This window comes from Halyomorpha halys, unplaced genomic scaffold (assembly GCF_000696795.3).
Source record: "Halyomorpha halys isolate HHAL.00 unplaced genomic scaffold, Hhal_1.1 Scaffold539.1, whole genome shotgun sequence".
Classification (NCBI taxonomy): domain Eukaryota; kingdom Metazoa; phylum Arthropoda; class Insecta; order Hemiptera; family Pentatomidae; genus Halyomorpha; species Halyomorpha halys.
Window position 1 is genome coordinate 525527 of NW_027113761.1, and position 12772 is coordinate 538298.

General features: G+C 29.4%; 1 protein-coding gene across 1 annotated transcript in view; it reads left to right on the forward strand.

The window, feature by feature from the left end:
* LOC106684028 (uncharacterized) overlaps positions 1 to 12772 on the forward strand; it is a gene marked incomplete in the record, with an annotated part of 110149 nt that overhangs the window by 88943 nt on the left and 8434 nt on the right.

The window sequence follows — 12772 nt, forward strand, 5'->3', positions numbered from 1 at the left end:
GATCTGATATAAAAATAAAATTAAAAAAAAAAATTAAAATAAATTTTTTTTATGAAGTTCTTTTCAAATTTAGTCGATTAATGTTATGAATAATTGTGGTTTATTTGCAGTACGATTCGTTTTCGTAATTTTAAAATGTCGCTTTAAAATTTTCCTCGACACATTTTAGAGTTGAGATTTTTTGGAATTAAGGAATCACGGCTGGTAATGTTATTATCTAGTGAAGTAATGGACTTCTGAGATCGGAAAATCGATTATTTCATTATTTCATTATTCAATTGAAAAACAGCACAAACGCTCATTAAAAAAATTGAAGTCCTGTCAATTACTTTATTGTTGAAATCATTACCGGTTAGTAATAATCCAATAATTTATCAATATTTTTATTACATTAGTTTTAATGGAACACTAATATGTACTGCGTTGTAAATAAAAAAACTATATTTCATACACTTTGAAATGTCCTAATTTTTTTTTTTCCAGGCTGGAGTTGATCTGTGGATCAAATGTTATCAACTCTAGCCTTAGTAAATTAAAAATTTTTTTAATAGTTCGAAACAGTTTAAATTTAGTATGCAAATATTTTTCAAAGTTCTATCGGAAAAAAAATAATAAAATAAAATTTATTTAATTGAGGAAATACAAGTTGAGCCATTATATGAAAGTATAGTATGATGCTGTATTTATTACAGATTTTTTAAAATATTTAATATTTAATTTTTATCATTCGAATAATTTTATTTCCGTACATCGTGCGTCCCTAACTCTTTTTCAGGTTATCAGTTAGATGACCTCATTTTATGTTCTTGTTTTTTTTTTTCAGTTTTTATTGATTAATAATATTATTAAAAAATTGATAGTTATAATTAGTAGAAACCATTGTTTATATTCTGATATATACTCATTTATTATTTAATCTTATTTCATCATATAAAATTATTAACGGCGGCTGTTTCAAAGGCTTAAAAAACATTAATTTTTCATTCGGAGCTTTCATATCATAAAAACTACCAACAACACTAGAAAATCTAAAAAGAACATTATTTAAAGGAGAATAAATTTTCTGAAATATGAGCCCTAATAGAGCTATTTACTATGTGACGTATATATTTGTAAAATAAATCTATACGTAAAATCTACTACAAATCAATTTATTTTAATAAACATCATGAAAACTAGTACACCTACGTCGATAAACGTATTAAACTACTTCATATCCCATTAAGCAAGCTTTAATTTGAGTGCTAACAGACATCTGTACGTCGAATGGTTTTTGAGATATAGATTTTTCAAAATAAATTCGCTAACTACTGGTCTTTCAGTACGTTCTGTAGATTTTTATGAAATATTGCTTTTTAACAAGCTATATCTCGAGAAATATTGAACGTAAATAGTTCTATTAGGGCTTACAGTTAAGCAAATTTACTCTACTTTAAATGACGTTCTCTTACATTTTCTATTGTTCTTGGTAGTTTTAAAGATATAGAGCTCCGAATGAAAAAATAATTATTTTTAACGTTTTTATAAAGCCGCCATTTTTTATTTCCTCTATTTATACTTGGCAAACTCATCAATTTTGACTAGTAATTCTAAATAGTTTTCATTAAAGTTATAAAAAATTGGGGTGAAATAACGACTTTTATCTCCTCCTGGGCTCTTGTACTATAGCATCACCTTCTTGGCGTTACATCAGATAAGGTTTATAATAATATGTAATGAAAAATAAGGTAATATCTGTTGTTTTTTTTAACAAATAAATTCCTAAATTAAAAAATAAAATTAATTTCTTTATTTTGGAAAAAGATAGCTGACCGTATGAATTAGATTGTAGGAAAATAGTGTGGGTGGCGGTTAATAATGGTAAAGACTAGGAGAAAAAATTCTTTAATGCTAACCTACGTTTCGCTCCTCTTTGCAGGGTCAGGGCTAAATGAAAAACAAGATACAAACATTGTAAGGACGATTTTTTAGTCCATTTATATTTATACTACCTTAACTTAAGCTTATTATTATTTTCTATAAAAATATAATTTTTTTTTACATCCTTTCTTACTTTCTCTTTATATTTACTCTAATGTTGTCACTTCTTACAATGTTTGTATCTTGTTATTCATTTAGCCCTGTAAAACTGGGCGAAACGTCGGTTAATATTAAACAGTTTTTTTCTACAATTTGTGTCTTTATTGACCGCCACCCGGACTATTTTCCTTCAATTTAATTTCTTAATTAATTTTTTTGAGATCAAATTATTATTATTTTTTTTTTTTCAATTTTGACTACTATTCCTAGAAATGCTAATTGACGTATTATTTAGGAAATTGTCTGTAAGTGGAAAGGTAGAAGTATTATTCTGAAAATGGACAAAAAATCTATTCATGTGTTGTGAAAAATATTTATTGAGAAGTTTAGATTGTTGGTGGTATACAAGAGTGTTAGACTGTATTATTAATTACCACCTACTTATTCTTCAATACATCATCAAGTACTATGTATGCTGCACTTGTAATTAACCATCGAACAAAAAACATGCAAGCACGCAGAATGGATTTTATATATACTCTTTAGGAATACTGCGAAGCTCTGTGCAGTTTCGAACAACAAAGATCGTTCTGTTTGATTTGGCGCAGTCTGCGAATCAACGAACTCAACAACAGTTAAAAGACTTTTAAAATTTATCTTTACTCGTAGGATGTCAAAATTCCTTTATAGGGACTGCCGTATAAACTGTGTACAAAAATATACATTAACTGCCCCAGATTGGAATCGAACCCACAACGTCATGGGCTCTCTGGGGCCTAAAAATTTGCCTTTAGTATTAAATTAAGTGTTATTGCAATATTTATGTATAATTCTTTTAATCTAAGAAGCAATAGCTTAGCTAATTTACTTCTTTTCTAGTACTTTAGTACTTACTAGTATTAGTACCTTACAAGACAGATTATTGAATAAATAAACATGGCTGTAGCTGGGAAATATACAGAAGACCGTAGTGAGGGATGTCCACGGGAGGCTGTGGGATAAAATTAAAAATAACCAATCATGTATAGAATTTCATAGAAAAGAGATTTGAAGGAACTAATTTTGTTTTTAGACTCCCTGGAAAGTGAAGGAGAATTTTTTTTATTTTAATCGAAATTCTTCGTAAAATCCTTAATGCCCCTTACTTTGTCACAAATCAAATCATCCATCAGGACCTCAATGTCGCCTATGTTGCCGATTTGGCTAGAACCAGATACCATTCCTTCCATGATAAACTTCCCAACCACCCAAACCAACTCGTTTCTAACCTGGCTTCTCCTTCACCTAATAATCCTCCTAAACGTCTGAAAAGAAGATCCTCGAGTTCTTCTCCTTTTGATATGTTTTTGGAGTTGTATCAATGGGTTGATTCTCCACATATTTGTATCATGTCATAATATCACTTACAGCAAATTTACTTGATGTGTATATATGTATACAGTTCTAAATAACAATAAATAAATTATTTAAAAAAAAAATTAAGTTTTAATCGCTTTACTGTTAATGGTCTCTGGGGTCAGGAGACCTTCTTTGGGCACATTCAGCCTCTGTGAAATGTATACCTCACCCTTTAGGGACGAATTGGGTTGGGGTAACGCTATCCTTACTGTATTGGATTTGAACAAATTATCTCTTTGTACAACCGTTCAAGAAACATCATTACCAAGTACCGAACTTAAGACCCTTACAGGTTTATTGTTATAGTCATTTTTCATTTATAGTTTTATAGATAATTTAGTGTATCTGAGGTTCAGTCTTTGATGTGAGCTGTTTTTTGATCAACGGTTGTACAAGAGGTGGTGTGATCAACAACAAGGATTTGGTACCGATTTTATAGAGGCTAGATATGCTTAGAACCTAGGCCTATAGTGTCTTACTGAGTGTGGCACCCCGCTCAATACGTAGTATTTTTTACAATTACATTAGAACTAATAGCGTGTGGTTAAAGATGTGGGCAGATACAGTGATATCGAAAGGATTGCAGAAGATGGTTGCGTGCTGGAGAATGGGCGGCGTCAGGCTGGCTGGTCTGGTTTATCGATCAGGATCCCAGCGTCATATCATCCAGTCGCTTCCAAATAGTTTGTCTCCTACATCCCTTTATTCACCATAGGATAATTAAATGTTTATGTCTGTCAGGATATTTGAAATACTATACAAAAACATAGATTACTGTTTTAATCAAATCCACAAAACTTTCCATAAATGTTCATATACCTTTTATAAAAATATGGTGCTGTGCGCTCATCACGAAACTTTCCACTTACCACCCATTTGATTATTTCGAGTTAAAAATAATATTTTTTTGACCACCAATGGGTGGTTCCTTCCCAAGATTTTCAAGTGTATATGAAACATACTACATATTTACCTATTGTATTATTTTGTACAGTTGTAAATTACAATAAATAAATAATTAAAAAAAAAAAATATTTACTTGTTTCAAAACAGATATCTTTTTATCTTTCACTGTAGTAATAATTTCCCAAATGAGCCGTTGAGTTGGCCGATTTCTAACCCCAATATTCTACAGTTTACAGAAAAAGACTTTTAATAATATTTCTAGATGCGAAATTATCCCATTTTTTTTTTTTTTTGCCAAAGTATGACAGAAAAATAAAACAGTTTACTAAAATTTATATTCCGCTATTAAACGTTTATTCAACGTTAAACTATTATAGAATCAATATTGAAATTACTAAGAATGATTTTATGATAATATTTATTTTTTATCTCAATGAGGAAACGGATAATAATGAATTTTTTTATTATTATTTGTCTATGGTGCTCTTATTTCCGGAAATATATTTTCAATCTGCAAAAAAAATTATTTTTCTTCTTATCACATTAAGTTAATTGCATATTTTTTCATCAGTCAACTTTCACAAATCAATGTACTATAGAAGAAGCCATTTTAAAAATTCGGTATTTAAGCCTAGTCATACTTCATTCAAAGAGAATAAGATAAGGCTCATAAAAAAGACAATTTAATTATTGTTGATATACGGAGTTTAATCAAAATCATTAAATTTTTGAGAAAATCAAAAAAATGTGAAAAATCTATCGTATAGACTAAAATTAGTTTCCTAAGACTTTTCATTTTTGAGCAAGGCTGTTCACATACACACTAACACAAATACTATTTTGTGAGACTGTGTTCTTTGGTCTCAAATCGTCAACATTTGATACATAGGTAAAGATAAATGATTTTTAAATTTTTACTCAATGGTAGCACATATAGATATGGGTTAGAAAAATATTTTGTGACTATACTTGATTCGTTTTAGTACAAATTGGTTTTATATAACCAGATGAAAAACATTGACAGAATGTATAATTAAATTTTTTTTTCCACCCAAACCCACTAGTTTCTAACCTTGCTTCCTCTTCCATTCCTGGGAATCCTCCAAGGCGCCTGAAAAGAAGATGGCCTCGTGACCTTATATTGTAAAATGTTTTTAGAGGTCTACAAATGAATAGCTTCTCTACATGCTGTATCATATCATTATGATCTTACTTCAAATTTGCTTGTTGTATTTTTTATACAGCTGTGAATATCAATAAATAAAATAAAAAAACAATTTTTTTTTACTGGGGATCAGTTGAGATGTGCTCTATATGAATTTTACTTTATAAATACCATATATGTGATACGTGCATAAATATAATTGATCCTTGTTTTAATTATATTTTTAATAATTATTTATTGTTTGGGATCAGTCAGTGATATGGTACATTGTTATAATTTTTATTTTTATTTCTCTTCTTATTTTCATTTTTATTTGGCTCAATAAAAATAGTTTAATCACTGTTTGAGTTTTTCTTTGATCATGTTCCTTTTAAAATATTTTTTATGTTTTGATTTCTTATCAATGGATAGATTCTCCAAATGTTTGTATCACGTCATTTTATCGCTAACAACAAATTTAATTGTTGTATATATTTTTAGTACAGTTATATTTAACAATAAATATATTATAAAAAAAATGTATGTATTTTTATTGCGTTCGTTTCGGTCTAATCTTCAGGGCTAGGAAAGCCTGGTTACTACGTTCGTCATTTAACGGTTCCTAACTCTAGTAGGCGTATCCATGAGCTTTAGTTTAAAGCGTGTTAAATGGAGAAATGTTTCCTTCTTTTACCATGTTAAAGCGTGTTAAATGGAGAAATGATTCCTTCTTTTACCATGTTAAAGCGATTTAACATAAGGGGTATTTAGGATATTGTGTTAAATGTAAAATGTTTTACCATGTTAAATGTTATAAATATAGGATTATGAGCAGCTCTATTTAAAGTCATGTTAATTGTTAAATGCATGAGAGCTTCAAGCGGATTTTTTTAGTAACTTGTTTAGTAACCTTTCCTTCTAAAACTTCTTGTTATTGTTTACTTATAAGTTTTGATTACAGTAATTTATTACAACATGCCTAAGGTAAGTGAATAGTAGAAATGTGAAGATTTGGCTTCTGATTGTCTTGTTTAAAAAAGTCCAAAACAATATTTAGACAATCAAAACAAAAACTACGCTCAAGTAACCTAACACGGCGGTGTAGAGCTTATCTGGTCTGTTGCATGACGTCATTATACATTTAACAGACCTAGTAACTCGCTCTCAACCATGTTATATCGTTTCAACACGGTAAAATAAGGAAATATTTCTCCATTTAACATAAGTTTTTCCATTTAAAACGCTTTTAACATGTTAAACTAAAGATCATGAATACCCCACAGTTGAGAGTCTGTTAATAGGTCTGTTAAATAGAGAATGACGTCACGCAACAGACCAATTGAGCTCCACATTATTTTGTTTGTTATCGTTTTAAGTCACTTGCTCCTGATTTGCGTTTGGATTGTTTTGGATATTTTTATAACTAATAAAGCAATGGAAGAAAATATTAACAATTTAATGACAGTTATCAGTTAGCTCATCTTGATTTTCTTCCTCAAAAGTTAGAAAATTAACAAGGCAGTGGTAAAACTTTCACACAACTTCCACTTTTCACTCAAATTTAGGCATGATGTAAAAAATTACTTCAATAAAAACTTAGAATTAAACAATAACATGAAGTTTTGGAAGGAAAGGTTATAAAACAAATTGCTCAGAAAATCCGCTAGGAGCTCTTATGTATTAAACATTTAACATGACTTTAAATAGTGCTGCTCACAATCTTATACTTATAACATCTAACATGGTAAAACATTTTATATTTACCACGACGTCATGAATAGCCCTAGTATGTGGAAGAATGGGTATTTTCATTGCCTAGCTTACCTAACTAGTATTGAAACTTACTCAAAATGGCTACCATATCCTTCAGGACACTGTCCTTAATCGAAGAATAAGGACTTACATAAACCTTATAAAAAATAGAGTTCTTCCCTTTAGGTATCGAGTCTTCCCATGGCCACAAACCTTTTGAAGAGCACTTAGAAATTGGTTATCCTTTAATTTCGTTTACGACCGATTCAAACAGAGCCTAACGTTTTGTGCAAGTAAAAATTATCTTCAAAACAACTATGGAAACAAGGAAACATTTAAAGGGCTAAAGGGAGAACGATTAATATTAGTTGTTTTTTTATGTGGTTCTTTCTTGTGGCTTTTTTCCAAAACGAATCTATTTTGAAAATAAAAACGTCTACACAGCCTCAAATCAAAGACTGATCAAGGTCCATCCAAAAGGTAATTCAAAATTATACCTCCGGTAGGAATATAACACTAAAAAAATACAGATAATGTATATCGACCAAAACTCGATGTGTCACGTAACACTATGTGAAATTTTTAAACAAAATTGTGAAATTTTTAAACAAAATTTCAATGCATTGTTCGCATATCCTAGTAAGGATTCATGTTGCCATATTGAAACAGCTATGAATTTTAAAATTTGTTTTCTCAAAAACAAAACAGTGGAGAATTTTTAACAGAGGAGAAAGGGTCTGTTGTAATTCCTTGCACCAACTAGCAACTAGACCGATTCGAGTCATGAATATTGAAAACCAACTTCGAATGTTTACCACAAACCAGTGTATTGTTAAGGGACATTCATAGTCCAAACAAGTCGTCTATCAACACACTTTAAAACAGTTAATAAACAACCAAATTAAATCAGATGAAGATATAACTTTCATTCTTTTTTGACTTTGGAGACCTATCACTAAAAAAGGCGCAATGTGATTTTTAGTTTATGATTAACTACTCTTGTAGCAGTTCTTCATAATCTTTGAAGTTCTGGCATTCTACGATGGACTTTCATCCGATGAATTATTATAATGTTGGATTTTCTTTTGAGGAAGTCTAATAAGTCAATTTCAATAAATTTTTTGAGGTTAAAAACTTCAAATTTGAATATATTTTATTCATTCATATTCAATATATTTAATTTCACAAACGAAATTAAAGGTTTGACTGATTATGAGGATTATTAAAGTACATGAATATGGAACAATAGTCCCGAAACGTGCAACATTATGATAATTTAGAATAAAATATATTCAAATTAGAAGTTTTTACCTCAAAAAATTTATTGAAATATTATGTTATATCACATGGATAATATTATGGTTAATACCTTTAATTATCGTTGTTACTTACTTCAAGCTGATTGACAACTTTACCTCGCCATCCTACACTTCTTAGGACTATATTTTATTTTTATTATTATGTTTCTATTTTTCAATCTCTATTTTCTTTCAATTTTGTTTTTACCTTGTGTCTATTTTATTTGTTTAGATTACTTAACCCCCCTTTTCAATTTTTTTGTTTAAAGTAAAAGTTTAATCAGGATTAAAATAAATTCCATCAAATCACCTTTACCCTTCGTCGTAAACCTACCGACTGCCCTAGAGTATCCTTTAATAATGTTGCTCTTACCCCTGTCGAACAGATCCGCTACCTTGGACTACATCTGGACAAACGACTAACCTGGAATACTCACACAAAACTGAAAAGACATGAAACTGTACGTCGATTTCGACTATTACGGCACTTACTAGACGGACGGTCTTAATTTTCAATTCATTTCAAAAGACTGATCTACTAGACTGTCATAAGGCCAATCTGGACTTATGGAGATGAGCTTTGAGGTTCCACTAAACCTTCGAATTCCTCTCTTATCCAATTCTTACAATCCAAAAATTCTCGATGCTCCTTATTTTGTCACAAATAAAATCATACATAAAGACCTTAATGTTAATGTAACCGATCTAGCCCGAACTAGATGCCATTTCCTCCATTATAAACTCCATAACCTCTTAAACCCACTAGTTACTAACCTTACTTCCTATTCTATTCCTGACAATTCTCCTAGGCGCCTGAAAAAAAGATGGCCACGAGACCTGCTAATATAAAAACGTCATTAGAGTGCTATTAATGGGGAGTTTTTCTGCCTGCATCAGTACTTTATAAACTAATGTCGAATTTATTGGATGTATTTATATAAATGTACACTTGTAAATTTCAATTAAGATAATAAAATTTTAATCAATTATATATTTGATAAATATTGTTTGGAATATTTTAGTGTCAATTTTCTCTTTTTAATTCATGAAATGTTTTCACTTTATGATCAAGCTAAGAGTTAATTTTTCGTTCCAGCATTAGACTTCTTTAATACAAATTGAATTGGATATAGATGAAAACTGATCCCTTCGAGTGCTCTATCAATATTAATCCATGAATGCTGATAACTAATGCAAACCCTCCTTCCTCCACCCCCCCCCTTTCCTCTACGGAATTGAGATTAAATTCTTCAATCAAATAAATTAACTATTTGAATACATTTATTCTTTATTTAATAGATTTTTTTATTTCATTGATGATTTTCGATACCTTTTTATTTATTTTTGACTTAATATTACCACATTTCTGCGCATTTTTAACTAATTTTAAGCGGTAAATTTTAAGAAAATATCAATAATAATTTTACATAGCAGTTTAATAATAATCTGTGAGATTATTTAGCATTCTAACTAGATTTTTAGAGTAAGCTCAGGATGCCATGCTAAATGCACTTGGTCAGATTAGCACAGGTGTGTGAAACCCTATTAAAAACCAGTGACATTTAATTCAATTTTTAATTTTTACATGGACCACATTACTTTTCAAATTTTCTGTCCATCCATAAAGACCTAAATGTTCCTTATGTAACCGATCTAGCCCGAAGCCGATATTATTCCTTCCATAATAAACTCCCTAACCACCCAAACCCACTAGTTTCTAACCTTGCTTCCTTTTCCATTTCTGGCAATCCTCCGAGGCCCCTAAAAAGAAGATGGCCTCGTGACCTTATATTGTAAACTGTTTTTAGAGTTCTACTACTGGGTAGTTTCTCTACATCCTGTATCATATCATTATGTCATTATGATCAAATTTACTGGTTGTATTTTTTATACAGTTGTAAATATTAATAAATAAATAAATAAATAAATAAAAAAAAATTTCTGTCAAGTATATTTTGAAATGATAGTTCAGAATTGTTGATGCAATAATTTTAAAAAAATATCAGGTGAATGATATTGCAATTTCATTGATTCTTTTTAATTATTTAAAACTTTTTTTTTACCGGATATATGCCAGTACTTTCCTCCTGTTAGTACATCAATAATTTCTTATTCACAAAATAGAATACTAAACTTTTTTACTATAGACTTTTTAATTTTCACCTTTTTTTTTTTTAAGCTATTAAAGAAAATTTTGGATACAAGGATCTATATATAAGAATATAACTACGTCTAATTATTTTTCTTTTTAAACGAAATGATTATAGAAATCAACTGACTATATAATGAGAATAAAATATTTTAAATCATAAAAACTTTTACCGAATACGTTTCTGATTCACACAATATTCTTTAAATGAGCATTTGTGTGTGTGTGTTTATAAACTGCTCATACGTAGGAAAAAACATTAGCACTTATTCCAGATTTCAATTTTTCTTGAAAACTTCGTATTACAGCTTACATAATTGTTTGGTATTTCCCAATGAATATAATGTGTTGAATTTTATTAGTTTATTTTGTAAACACATTGTTGTGTTCTTTAATGCAGTCCTATCATTAACTATCTATTTAATTAAAAAAACAATTTTATCATTATTAGTTGATTATCAATAGTTAATGAAATACTATTAATATTTGATATTTGTATCACTGGAAAGTTGCTTGAAAAAATCTTTTTCGTCGAATTTGACATACTACTGTCTCCAAAAATGAGTCATGTTCAGAAAATTTCGTATCTCAGAAATTATAAGACATAAGGAAATCTTTTTATGCTCAAAATGCTATTCAAATTCACTTTAAAATAGTATTTAATGATTTTCTTCGTAGTAGTAGTTTCTATATTTGCCAATATAAAGTTAGGAATTAAAATACTGATTTTTTTTTTTAAAACTGTACCTCGTTTACTATTTGATTTACGGAACTTTATAAAAGCTCAACTTTACTCTCCTATTGGCAGAATGTTTCCATAATAATAAGCAGACAGTTTTCAAGATATGAAAAATTAACAAATATTGTTTTTATGGAATAGAATGAACTGATCTTCTGTGGAAGTTGCCAATTTAGATTTTTTAATGTCTATCGATTCCCAAACAGTATATCCAAAATTCATAACTATCCAACTTTATGTGTTTGTTTTTTCTTTTTGCTTATCATTACTGAAAGTAGAAAAGCTTTGTTTGCATTGAGGAATTTTTAAAAAAATGTATTTATTGATTTTTACAATTGTATTAAAATACATACAACAAGTAAATTTGATGTTATTTATACAATAGCATGATTCAGACATGTGGAAAATCTTTTGATAGAGCTCCAACCCTCAGGAATTAAAAAAAAATTAATATGTCCTCAGAATTTCATTTCAGACATTTTTTACTCGTATTTTATATTTTAGAAGTCAAGGAACAAATTTGTTCTCAAGACTGACAGATATTTTTTCAAATTGTATTTGGTAATAATCAATAGAACGGTTAATCCGGTTACGATAAAATTTTCAGGGATTGTGCTGGTTGATACCTTGTTGGTTCCATGTCGATTTTATATAAGTCCAAAAATTTCGCTTTAACTTTTTTATAATACACGTATTACCCTCAGTCACGAGTTTCAGCCAACGGTTTTGTGTAAGATATACTTTATTTACTTTATAAGAAGAAGATATAGAGGCTAAAACAATATATAGAACTAGAGACTACTGTTTGTAACTTGTCTCCTTAAGTCCTTCAACAATTCTATTCGACTTCTCATCTAAACTCTAAAATCAGAGTCGAAAACAGAATAAATCTATCCCTAATATAAATGGGATATTTATCTGGAATATTTGGATGTGGGAATGAGTCTAGAACTAGAGGAGAAGATTTGTGTGTGGGTGGTTTCCAGGGATTTGAATAGATCGAGCCAAGGCTTGTGTGACAGTTTACTATGTTGTTTATTATAGGATTTGTGACGCGAACAATACTTAGAGGATTGTAAACTAAAACTAGGGAATTGGAACTGATGCTTTTCTGGAAGGTTTTTATTTTTAAAAAATTACGTTTCCCTTTAAGTGACCATTTCCCAGCTAGGGCTGTTAAGGAGAACAATATTGATCTCTGTGAAGTATATATCTTTCCATAATAAAGGACATAACCTTGCATTGGTAATATAGTATATATATATTAGTAACTAAAGGCACGAAATACTACCGAACAAAAAATGTTCCCATCCCAGCTATAAATACCTACTCTTTGTGATATTAACATTTAATTTTTTTTTATTTTT